Source organism: Petaurus breviceps, unplaced genomic scaffold (genome assembly GCF_028583685.1).
Source record: "Petaurus breviceps papuanus isolate PSGF00001 unplaced genomic scaffold, PetGlider_PUasm1.0 90723, whole genome shotgun sequence".
Classification (NCBI taxonomy): Eukaryota; Metazoa; Chordata; class Mammalia; order Diprotodontia; family Petauridae; genus Petaurus; species Petaurus breviceps.
The window spans coordinates 550,945-562,115 of NW_027187323.1; the positions used below are offsets into that span (position 1 = coordinate 550,945).

At 40.2% G+C, this 11,171-nt stretch overlaps 1 long non-coding RNA gene across 1 annotated transcript in view; it reads left to right on the forward strand.

Annotated features, from left to right (window-relative positions):
* LOC138144994 (uncharacterized) overlaps positions 1-10,769 on the forward strand; it is a 15,631-nt gene extending 4,862 nt beyond the window's left edge. The window contains exons 2-3 of the long non-coding RNA XR_011164068.1: positions 8,836-9,160; positions 10,281-10,769. This is a non-coding gene — a long non-coding RNA (uncharacterized lncRNA). The remainder of the gene's footprint in view (positions 1-8,835; positions 9,161-10,280) is intronic.
* The last annotated feature ends 402 nt before the right edge of the window (positions 10,770-11,171 follow it).

Genomic DNA, 11,171 nt, shown 5'->3' on the forward strand with positions numbered 1-11,171 from the left:
AGTTGAGAAGAACAAGAAGGAAATTGGGGAGGGCACAGGGGTGGTGGGAGGCTCTGTTCTAAAGGAATGGACCACAAGACCTATTTACTCTCCCTCAGGGAGAGATATAATTCATGAGTGCATTGGAGTCTGACCACTATGAGAGGCCAGGTTGAGCCAGCCCAGTCTGATACAGAAAATGCCAAGAGCCCAGCAAGAAAAGGGGCTCCACAGGCTGTGTTTGGAAACGATGAAATAGCCTGAAAATGAGATGCAAAACAGCAAGAGTCATTTTTTGAGTCATTGTCTCTGTAACAATCCTATGACCTCTCAAAAGTTTGTCAGCTTCCAGGTAATAGGCAGGTGCAGGAGGGCAGCTGAAGGTTAGCGGCGAATGTGAGAATTTGCCCCCTGTTCTAGAACCCCATTTGGTGAGAAGGATCCAGGCTACTTTCTTGAGATATATTCAGAGGATCTTCCACTTCCCTTCCTATGTTTGGACTTTATTTCAGTTTTATGCCAGAGAGGGGAGATCCCAATATCCAGACCCAATTCCATTTTTACTAGGGGCCATCTCCATGGCAGTGAAGCAAGAAAAGGCATCTCTTCATTGAAAGAACTTCTTCCCTGGAAGTGATATGGGAGCCTAGAATCCTCTGTTGTTCTTCAAAGACTAGAAAAATTAAATTTATTATTTATCATGAATTAATTTAAATTTAATATAATTTAACAAACTCAACAAATATTTATTAAAGACCTAGTGTGTGCAAGATACAAGATATACAAAGACAAAAATGCGACTCCTAGGCTTTAGGGAGATTTCTATGGGATGTTTCATGGTACTTGGTATGAAAGCAGGAAGAGCATGTCCTCAGGAGTGTACCAAAAGCCTTGAGGGGTTTTAAGCAGAGGTCTGCTGAACTTTCTGTAGTCACTAAAACCCCAAAGTTAGTGCATAGAAGAAGCTGGGAGAAAGGGGTAGCTTACCCTAGAGAGAGAGGGCCTTCATTCACTCAATCATTCATCAAACATTGGTGAAGTATGCAAGACTTTGTGACAGGCTTTGGGAAGACAAAGATAAGTAAAGCTTGGCCCTTGCTGGCGATGAGCTCACAACCTCCTGGAAAAGGTGCCTTGCACAAAAAGATATACAGAATAACAACAGAGTACAAAATAGAACCCAAGTGTGTGGAGTGAAGAGTAATTAATTGTTTAAAGAGGCCTGAGGAAGGAGAGATCGTTTCTGATCCATCAAAGACTTGGTGGTCAATGGAGTTACCTACCATTTCTGCCATTTTTTAGCACCTAACCCCTCCAGTGATTCAGTCAAAAAACCAAACTTAAGGCTCTAGAAGGCCAATGTAGCCTCAGGGCTGCAGGTTCCCCATCCCTGCCCTAGATATTTCCAATGCCTGCCAACACAAGGATCTGCTTAGCCAGCTGGCTGGAGGTGTCCATCCCTTCATAGGAGATAGGGTAGCAGCATGGGCTAAGGGAGAATGAAGGAGAATCTCAAGCCAGGCCTTGTAGAGGGGTAATGGGGAGATGGAACCAAAATGACCTCTCAAGCTTTCCATGCACCCTATTTTTCCCCTTAGTTGAACCTAGGCACAGAATACATCTAAGAGGTTCTCAGAAATGAACACAGAGAGAGGAAACCAATGGTTATTAAGGTCTCTTTCATGTAACCTGAATAGAGTCAGAAGTGCAGCCCAGGTGTGTGTGTGGGTGTCTCCTGAGAAGGAAATGGTGTCAAACGTCTGATCAAAGATTCCTGGTTTTAAGGGGAGTTCCTTGGTTCAGAGAATCCTTTGGAGGTCAGTTAGTCCATCTCTTCAAGCATTTTTCTTTCTTTTTTTTTTCCATCCAAGGATTCATGTTTTTGTTTCATTTTATTTTAGTATTTTATTTTTTCCCAGTTATAGGTAAAAACAATTTTTATCATTTGTTTTTAAAACATTGAGTTCCAAATTCTTTTCCTTCCTCCTTCACCACTCACCCCGATTGAGAAGGCAAGTATATAACTTATACAAATGTAGTCATGCAAAACATATTCATAACAGTCATGTTGTGAAAGAAAACACAGACAAGAAAAAAAAACCTCAAGAAAAGCAAAGAGAACAAAAACAAAAGGTACGCTTCAATCTGTATTCAGACACCAACAGTTCTTTCTTAGGAGATGGATAGCATTTTTCATCGCAAGTCCTTCAGAAATGTCTCGGATCATTATATTGCTGAGAATAGCTAAGTCATTCACAGCTGATCATCTTATGATATTGCTGTTACTTTGTGCACAGTACATTTCACTTCGCATCAGCTCATGCAAGTCTTATCAGGTTTTTCTAAGAGTTTCCTGCTAATTTTTTTTTAAAACAATTGGGGTTAAGTAACTTGCTCAAGGTTACATGGCCAGTTATTTCTGGGTGTGGTGCTGAGTATTGGAGACCAGATTTGATCCCCAGGTCATCCCGACACTGGAGCCAGTGCTCTTACTCGCTGAGCCACCTGGCTGCCCCCTGCTAATTATTTCTTATAGTACAATAGTATTCCATCATAATCACATAACACAACTTGTTCAGCCATTCCCCGATTGATGGGCGTCCCTTCAACTTCTAATTCTTTACCCCCAGAAAAGGGCTACTATAAATATTTTTGTACATAAATGTCCTTTTCCTTTTTGTCTTTTTTTAAAATCTCATTTTGGATACAGACCTAGTAGTGGAATTACTAGGTCAAAGGGCATGCATGGTTTTATAGCCCTTTGGGCATAGTTCCAAATTACAGAATGGTTGAATCAATTCACAACTCCACCAATAGTGCATTAAAGTCTCATTTCTCCAACATTCCCTCCAACATTTGTCATTTACCTTTTCTGTCCTATTAACCAATCTAATAAGTATGAGGTAGTACTATTACCTCAGAATTTTTTAAATTTGCATTTCTCCCATCAATAGTGAGTAAGAACATTTTTTCATATGGCTATAGATAGCTTTGATTACTTCATCTGAAAACTGATCATACCTTTTGATAATTTTTCAATTGGGAATAGCTCTTATTTTTAAAAATTTCACTCAGTTCTCTATATGTTTGAGAAATGAGGCCTTCAGCAGAGAAACTTGCTTCAAAATTTTTTCACAGTTACTATTGCTAACTGTATTTCCCTCCATCCTATTCTCCCATTCTATTTTCTCTCTCTTTTCACCCTGTCCCTCCTCAAAAGTGCTTTGCCTCTGACTACCCCCTTCCCCAATCTGCCCTCCCTTCTACCATCCTCCCCTCCTCTTATCCCCTTCCCCTCCTATTTTCCTGTAGGGTAAATAAGATAGATTTCTATACCCAATTAAGTATGTAAGTTATTCCCTCTTTGAGCCAATTCTCATGAGAGTAAGGTTCACTCACTCTAGGGGTGGCCAGGTGGCTCAGTGAGTAAGAGCACCGGCCCCAGAGTCGGGATGACCTGGGATCAAATCCGGGCTCTGATACTTAGCACCACACCCAGAAATAGCTGGCCGTGTAACCTTGAGCAAGTTACTTAACCCCAATTGCTTTAAAAAAAAAAAAAGGTTCACTCACTCCACCTCACCTCCCCCTTCTTCCTCTCCACTGCAAAAGCTTTTTCATGCTCTGTTATGTGAGATAATTTATTCCATTCTACCTCTCCCTTTCTCGTTCTCCCAGTACATTCCTCTCTTAACCCCTTAATCTAATTTTTTAGATATCATCCCTTCATATTCAATTCACATCTGTGCCCTCATTCTATATATGCTCCTTCTAACTACCATAATAATGAAAAAGATTTTATGAATTGAAAATATCATCTTCCTATGTAGGAATCTAAACAGTTTAACCTTATTAAGTCCCTTATGATTTCCTTTTCCCGTTTACCTTTTTATGCTTCTCTTGAGTCTTGTATTTGAAAGTCAAATTTTCTATTCAGCTCTGGACTTTTCATTAAGAATGCTTGAAAGTCCTCTGTCTCATTGAATATCCATTTTTCCTCCTGAAAGATTATACTTAGTTTTTCTGGGTAGGTGATTCTTGGTTGTAATTCTAGCTTCTTTGCCCTCCAGAATATCATATTCCAAACCCTCCACTCCTTTAATATAAAAGCTGCTAAATCTTGTGTTATCTTGATTGCAACTCCACGACACTTGAATTGTTTCTTTCTGACTACTTGCAAAATTTTTCCTTGACCTGAGAACTCTAGAACTTGTCTATAATATTCCTGGAAGTTTTCATTTTGGGATCTCTTTCAGAAGGTGATTGGGGGATTCTTTCAATTTCTCTTTTACCTTTTGGTTCTAGAAGACCAAGATAATTTCTGGAAACATATGTCTAGGCTCTTTTTTGATTATGGCTTTCAGGTAGTGTAATAATTTTTAAATTATCTTTCCTGGATCTATTTTCCAGGTCACTTGTTTTTCAATGAGATATTTCACACTCTTCTATCTTTTCATTCTTTTGATTTTGTATTATCATTTCTTGATTTCTCTTAAAGTCATTAGCTTCCATTTGCTCCATTCTAATTTTCAAGGAATTTTCTTCATTTCAAGGGATTTCTTCATTTCAATTTTCTTCATTTCAAGGAATTTTCTTGATTGAGCTTTTGGATCTCCTTTTCCATTGGGCCAATTTGCTTTTTAAACCATTCTCATTGGCTTTTTGGACCTCCTTACCATTTGGCTGCAAGCTCATCTTTCAATGATTTCTTCTGTGTGCTGATTTTCTTTTGATACCAATTTTCATAGGCTTAGTTGGACTAATATAACTAGACAGCTTTCCTTATCTAACCTTGTTCCAAGTATCATCAATCCATCCCTACACTAAGTCCTGCCTAGGGCTTGTTCTTTGGAGAGAATTGGACCCTGGGGAAAACACTGTGAAGGTTCCTCCCTCTTACTAAATATCATAATCCAGTCTGGTTAAGAGGAGCATGGGGAGGGGCAGCTAGGTGGTGCAGTAAATAGAGCACTGGCCCTGGAGTCACGAGGACCTGAGTTCAAATCTGTCCTCAGACACTTGGAACACACTTACTAGCCGTGTAACTTTGGGCAAGTCACTTTAACCCCAATTTCCCTCCAAAAAAACAAAAAAAGAGGAGCATGGGGATATCCTAGAAAGGAAGTCACAATCCAAGGGAGGAAGGGTGTTAGTTATCAGGCAGCTACACAAGTCACTGATTTTATATGTAAAACCCATGGCTTAGGACAGTAAATCTGAGTTTACACAAACTAGGTTCACTCCTTTAAAAAATTATTGTCTGTGTTGTTGGTTTAGGGTTTCTTTTTTTTTTAATCCAAAGTCTTTTTATACCAGAAGGTTGCTACCTGCCCTTTCAAGTTGCAGAGAGAAGAGCCTGTCTACTCATTCCTTTGTTTCCTTTTTTTTTTAACTTTCCTTCTTATTAATTTGAACTTGATGAATATCGACAGATATGAGCATCTCTTTAAGTAGAAAACAGAAAAAGAGGACTACATAGGAAACCATGGATCTCCCTTACATTCGGCATGGACTTAGGGGGGACATACGTCAAATTTAGGAGTAGCTGGGTGGTGCAGTAGATAGATCACTCGGCCTGGAGTCAGTAAGACTCATCTGAGTTCAGATCTGGCCTCAGATACTTACTAGCTATGTGGTCTTGGGCAAGTCACTTAACCCTGTTTGCCTCAGTTTCCTCATCTATAAAATGATCAGGAGAAGGAAATGGCAAACCACTCCTGTATCTTTGCCAAGAAAATGGAGTCATGAAGAGTCAGACACAACTGAACATAACAAATGCCAAATTTAATGTTATTTCCAACACTGCCCTGGTTGTTTATATCCCATTCTGAACTTTTTTCCTGCTCTCTTCTATTTGCTTTTAAGGATTGACACTTTTTTCTTCCCTTTTTTTGGTATGAGTACCACCATCTCTTACCCTACAATTCTCCTTCCTCCCCCCCACCAATCACCTTCCCTTATAACAAGTGTAGTCATGTAAAACAAATCTATGTGTGAATGATGAGCGTGTGTCTTTTCTTCACCTCTAGTCCATTATCTCTGCCGAGAGGGGAGGAGCATGATTCATCACAAATCTGGAGTTTTGATGACCAGTGATTAGTCAGAGCACCAGAGTTTCTGAGTCTTTCTCAGTTATTTTCCATGACAACATTCTAATCATTATATAAATTGTTCTTTGAGTTCTGACCAGGTTTGCCTTAAAATGCATTTCTCAAAAATCTCTCTGGCTTGGGCTCTGACTCAGGGTTTGCCCCAAGAGCATCAGGATTTGGTTCGTGTCTAGATCTCTACATAAAGAGTCAAGAGCCCTCAGCAATCATGAAAGTGCTCAGTCTCACAAGATACTAGACATAGGACAGGCTTGATTTCACCCAATAGAAATTGCAAAACCCCAAAAACTTGTATTCAAGCCCATGAACTGTCAAGACAACTCTTCCTAACAGTTTAGACAATAACATTGTAAAGACAGATAATTTTGAAAGGCTTAAGAGCTCTACTCCACTCAATGGCCAACATGATTCCAGATCAGTAATAAAACATGCTACCCACCTCCTGACAGAGAAGTAATGGGCTCAGGGTGCAGAATTAGGTGTGGTTTTTTTGGACATAGCCAATGAAGTAGTTTGTTTTCCTTGACTATACATCTTTGTTATGTGGTTGATTTGTGTGTGTGTGTGTGAGTATGTGTGCATGTGTGTGGTGGGAGGAGGGGGGTACAGCTAGGTAGCACAGTAAATAGAACCCCAGGCCTGCAGTCAGGAAGACCTGAATTGATATCTGGCTTCAGATATTTTACTAGTTGTGTGACCCTGGACAAGTCTGCCTCAGTTTCCTCATCTGTAAAATGGGTATAAGGGTAGCTAGGCGGTGCAATGGATAGAATGTGGGTCCTGGAGTAGGGAGGACCTGAGTTCCAATCTGACCCCAGACATTAACTAGCTCTGTTACCATGGGCAATTCACTTGACCCTGTTTGCCTCGGTTTCCTTATTTGTAAAATGAACTAGAGAAGGAAATGGCAAATCATTCCAGTTTCTTTGCCAAGAAGACCCAAATGGACACAACTGAAATGAATGAACAGTAGCAACAAAATGGGGATAGTAATAACACCTACCTCCCAGAGCTGTTTCGGACATTGAAATGAGATAATTGTAAAAACAGAACAGTGCCTGACACATACTAAGGACTATAAAAGTGTTCCTGATTATAACTGAGGGGATACTACACTTCTTTCCTTGCCACATGGGAGTATGGATGCACTTGTCTGAAGCTGGGTGAAGTTATGTAGCCAATTGCTGTGCATACCATAGGCAACAAACAGTGGAAATTGAGACCACTGTTTAAGGACAAAGAAAGCAGTGGCAAGTCAGGAGCTTCCCCCCTGAGGAGGGGCTGCTATGTGGAGACCAAAAACACAAATCAGGACAGCTAGAATAAAGAGTCAGATCAGCTGATCAGGGATCAACATGCAAGAACCAGGTCCAGATCAGATGGAGAGACAGAGTAATTTCAGAAAATCTCAGTGACCAGTGAAAAGACCATTCCAAATGCCTACAATGCCTCCCAGGTTTCCCCTGCATTCTGGAATTGATAATCTCTCATCCAGGGAGGGGTACCAAATACATACTTCCTTCCTTAATCCTTTCCATGATATGAAGCAGTAGGTAGAGTTAGGGCTATTCCTCAGGTATATAGGAAGGTAGTCTGGAGGACAGAAACAGTAGGGAGCCGGAAGAGTGAGACGTTTGCCAGATTCTTTTAATTTTGCTCATGTTTTATGTTTAATATACCACTTGGCCATAAAAAGGTCAACTATCTATAGCGCATCAAAATAGAGGGCTAAGACTAAATTGGAAAATTTACTAGTCTGGTACAGTGAATAGAGCACTCGCCCTGGAGTCAGGAATTCAAATCTGGCCTCTGACACTTAACACACACACACACACACACAAAACTAGCCATGTGACCTTGGGCAAGTCACTTAACCCCAACTGCCCTCCAAAAATCAAATATATATATATATAAAGAAAATTTCCTAGTCATTGAGATGAGACCTCTAGAGCTACAATCTGTCCTATTTTCACAATCCCAAGGAATACATTTATATCAAATTTTAGATTCATTCAGAACCTGGTTCAGTGAGGAATTCTTTTCTGCCAGGTTTTTTGAAGTGGGGCCTGTTGACACTTCCTCCTGTGTATAGAGGGATTCTTTGGTGAAATTGGCAAGGCCCCTCAGTGGTCTGGCAGCTCGAGGAAACTGTCACCTGGTAGGCAAATTAGTAAACTCTGTTGCCTTATTGTTCAATAGTCAAGTGATACCCCCTTTCTGTAGGCCTATGGACATGAGCTGATGTGGGTTGCATACATGAGTGCAGTGCCCCAGGTGTCCCTTGGGACACACAAGTTTACATGCAGCCTGTTCTACTTTCTCAGAAGCACATTCCATTGTTGGTCAGTCATAGTTAGTTATTTTTTAAAGGGGGGTTTTTCATATGTCTACCTCCCTGTGAGCCTTGGACCTGGTTTTGCCTTCTAGAGCAACACAGACAAATCTCTTCTTTTTTCTATGAGGACAACTATATGTCTCCTATAAATTTACCCTTCTGCAGGCTAAATGTTACCAATTCCTTTACCTGGACCTGATGTGAGATGTTTTACAGGCCACTCGTCATATTGCTTGTTCTGTTTGGGACTCTCTCTAGCCTGTCAATGTTGCACTTAAAATGTAAACAAAGAATTATAGACATGATCTAACAACAGGAAGAAAGACCAGCATAGATTATTTCTTAAGACCTGGACACTTGTGATTTTAGACCACTGAAGACTGCGTGTGTGTGTGTTTATTAATTTTGCAGCTATATCTTTTTGTGGTGGCAAAGAACTGGACAGTGAGGGGATGCCCATCAATTGGGGAATGGCTGAACAAACTGGTATAAGATTGTGATCCAATACTATTGTGCTATAAGAAATGATGAGGGGGATGGCTTCAGAAAAACCTAGGAAGACTTATATGAACTGATGCAAAATGAAATGAGCAGAACCTGGACAACATAACTGCAATATTTTAAGGATGATCAACTGCGAAGGACAATACAATGATCCAAGACAATTTTGAAGGACTCATGATGAAACATGCATGTCCAGAGAGAGAACTAATGAAGTCTGAGTACAGATTGAAGTGTAAGTTTTTTACTTTCTTTCTTTCCTTTCCCTGCTTTTTATTTTTGTAACATGGCTAATCTTGAAATATGTTTTTATGATTTCACATGTATAATTAATATATTGCTTGCCTTCTCAATGAGTGTGCAAGGGGTGAGGGGGAGAGAGAGAATTTGGAAATAAAAAAAATTTAAATAACAGTTAAAAATAAATAATGACTTTATTTTGAAAAGAATGTAGCAGCTGCATAATATTGTTGACTTGAGTTAAATCTGTGATCCCAAAACACCCACCAGACCTTTTTTCATATGAACTGCTTGTTGCCAAGCCAGGTCTCTCCACACCTGCATTTCTGAAGTTGATTTTAAAAAACAAATGCAGAATATTACACTGATGCATTTTCAATTTCATTTTTTCAGTTATTGACTTCAGGATCTTTTTCCATTCTTCTGGTATCTTCTGTCCTTTGAGACAGCTTAAAAACAAAATAGCTGCATGTCTTTAAAATTGTGTTACCTTGGGGCAGCCAGGTAGCACAGCGAGTAAGAGCACCGGCTCCAGTGTTGAGAAGACCTGGAGATTGAATCCCGGGCTCAGACACTTAGCACCCACCCAGAAACACCTGGCCGTGTAACCTTGAGCAAGTTACTTAACCCCGATTGCTTAGGGGTGGCCAGGTAGCACAGTAAGTAAGAGCACCAGCTCCAGTGTCGGGATGACCTGGATCAAATCTGGGCTCAGATACTCAGCACCACACCCAGAAATAATAACTGGCCGTGTAACCTTGAGCAAGTTACTTAACCCCAATTGCTTAAAAAAAAAAAAGAAAGAAAGACCTTAGGGTGGCTAGGTGGTGCAGTGAGTAAAGCATTGGCCCCGGAATCAGGAGGACCCGAGTTTGGTTCCAGCCTCAGACACTTAACACCCATACACACACAAAAAACTAGCCGTGTAACCTTGGGCAAGTTACTTAACCCCAACTGCCCTTTAAAAGGCAAAAAAAAAAAAAAAAGACCTTGATACACAGACATGAAGCTTTAGAATGCCCTAAAACCTTTTGACCTCTTTCCCCATTCCTTCCCTGTGTCCATCTTCTCATCAAAGTTACCAAGCATCAATATTTATTTGATTTGGTTTGTAGGATCTTGTCAAGATCTTCATGGAACATCTTTCTGCATCCTCTGCAGTAGCTGCTGTGACATAACCTGTAACTCTCTTCATGGCGAGCCCTTTGTCCATGCTTACCACGAGATGACCAAGTGTCTTGTCAAGTGATGTTTCCTTAAGCCCTTGGGTGGGTGATAAGATCATTCTGCCAACTTTTTACTTATTGACTAGAACCTATGATCCATCTTTCCATCTGGCTACAATTTCTTTATGTGTTCTTGTTTGTTTATTGGGAAATTGTCAATATCAATGTGATCCAGTTCCACCAATAGAACATCAACTCATTAGTCACTGTATAAAGATCTCACTTTTAAAGTTAAATGCAGGGGCGGCTAGGTGGTGTAGTGAATAGAGCACCGGCCTTGGAGTCAGGAGGACCTGAGTTCAAATCACAAAATACACAAAAACTAGCCATGTGACCTTGGGCAAGTCACTTAACCCCAACTGCCCTCCAAAAAGCAAAAAAAAAGTTAAATGCATGTAGATAATTTTAAAACAGTGATCCCAAGGATCCTTGGTCCCCTTTCCACAGTAACCCTAGGATGTAGGTGCTATTATCATCCCCATTTTACAGATGAGGAAATTAAGGCAAACAGGTAAAGTGACTTGCCCAAGGTCACACAACTAGAAATGTGTCCTAGGCTGGATTTGAACTCAATCAGGCATGGAACTCAATAAATAAAGCTACCTAACTGTTTTCTATTGTGTGTGCACTAAAAGAAAGTATCCTTGATGAAAATAGGAAAAGAAACCCTTTTAAAACAGATAACCACATTTGTGTAAGCACAGAATTGACTAAGAGATATAAAGAGTTCACGATCAAAGGATATGACATGTATAAAGCAGGACCCAAACCTCAAAGTGC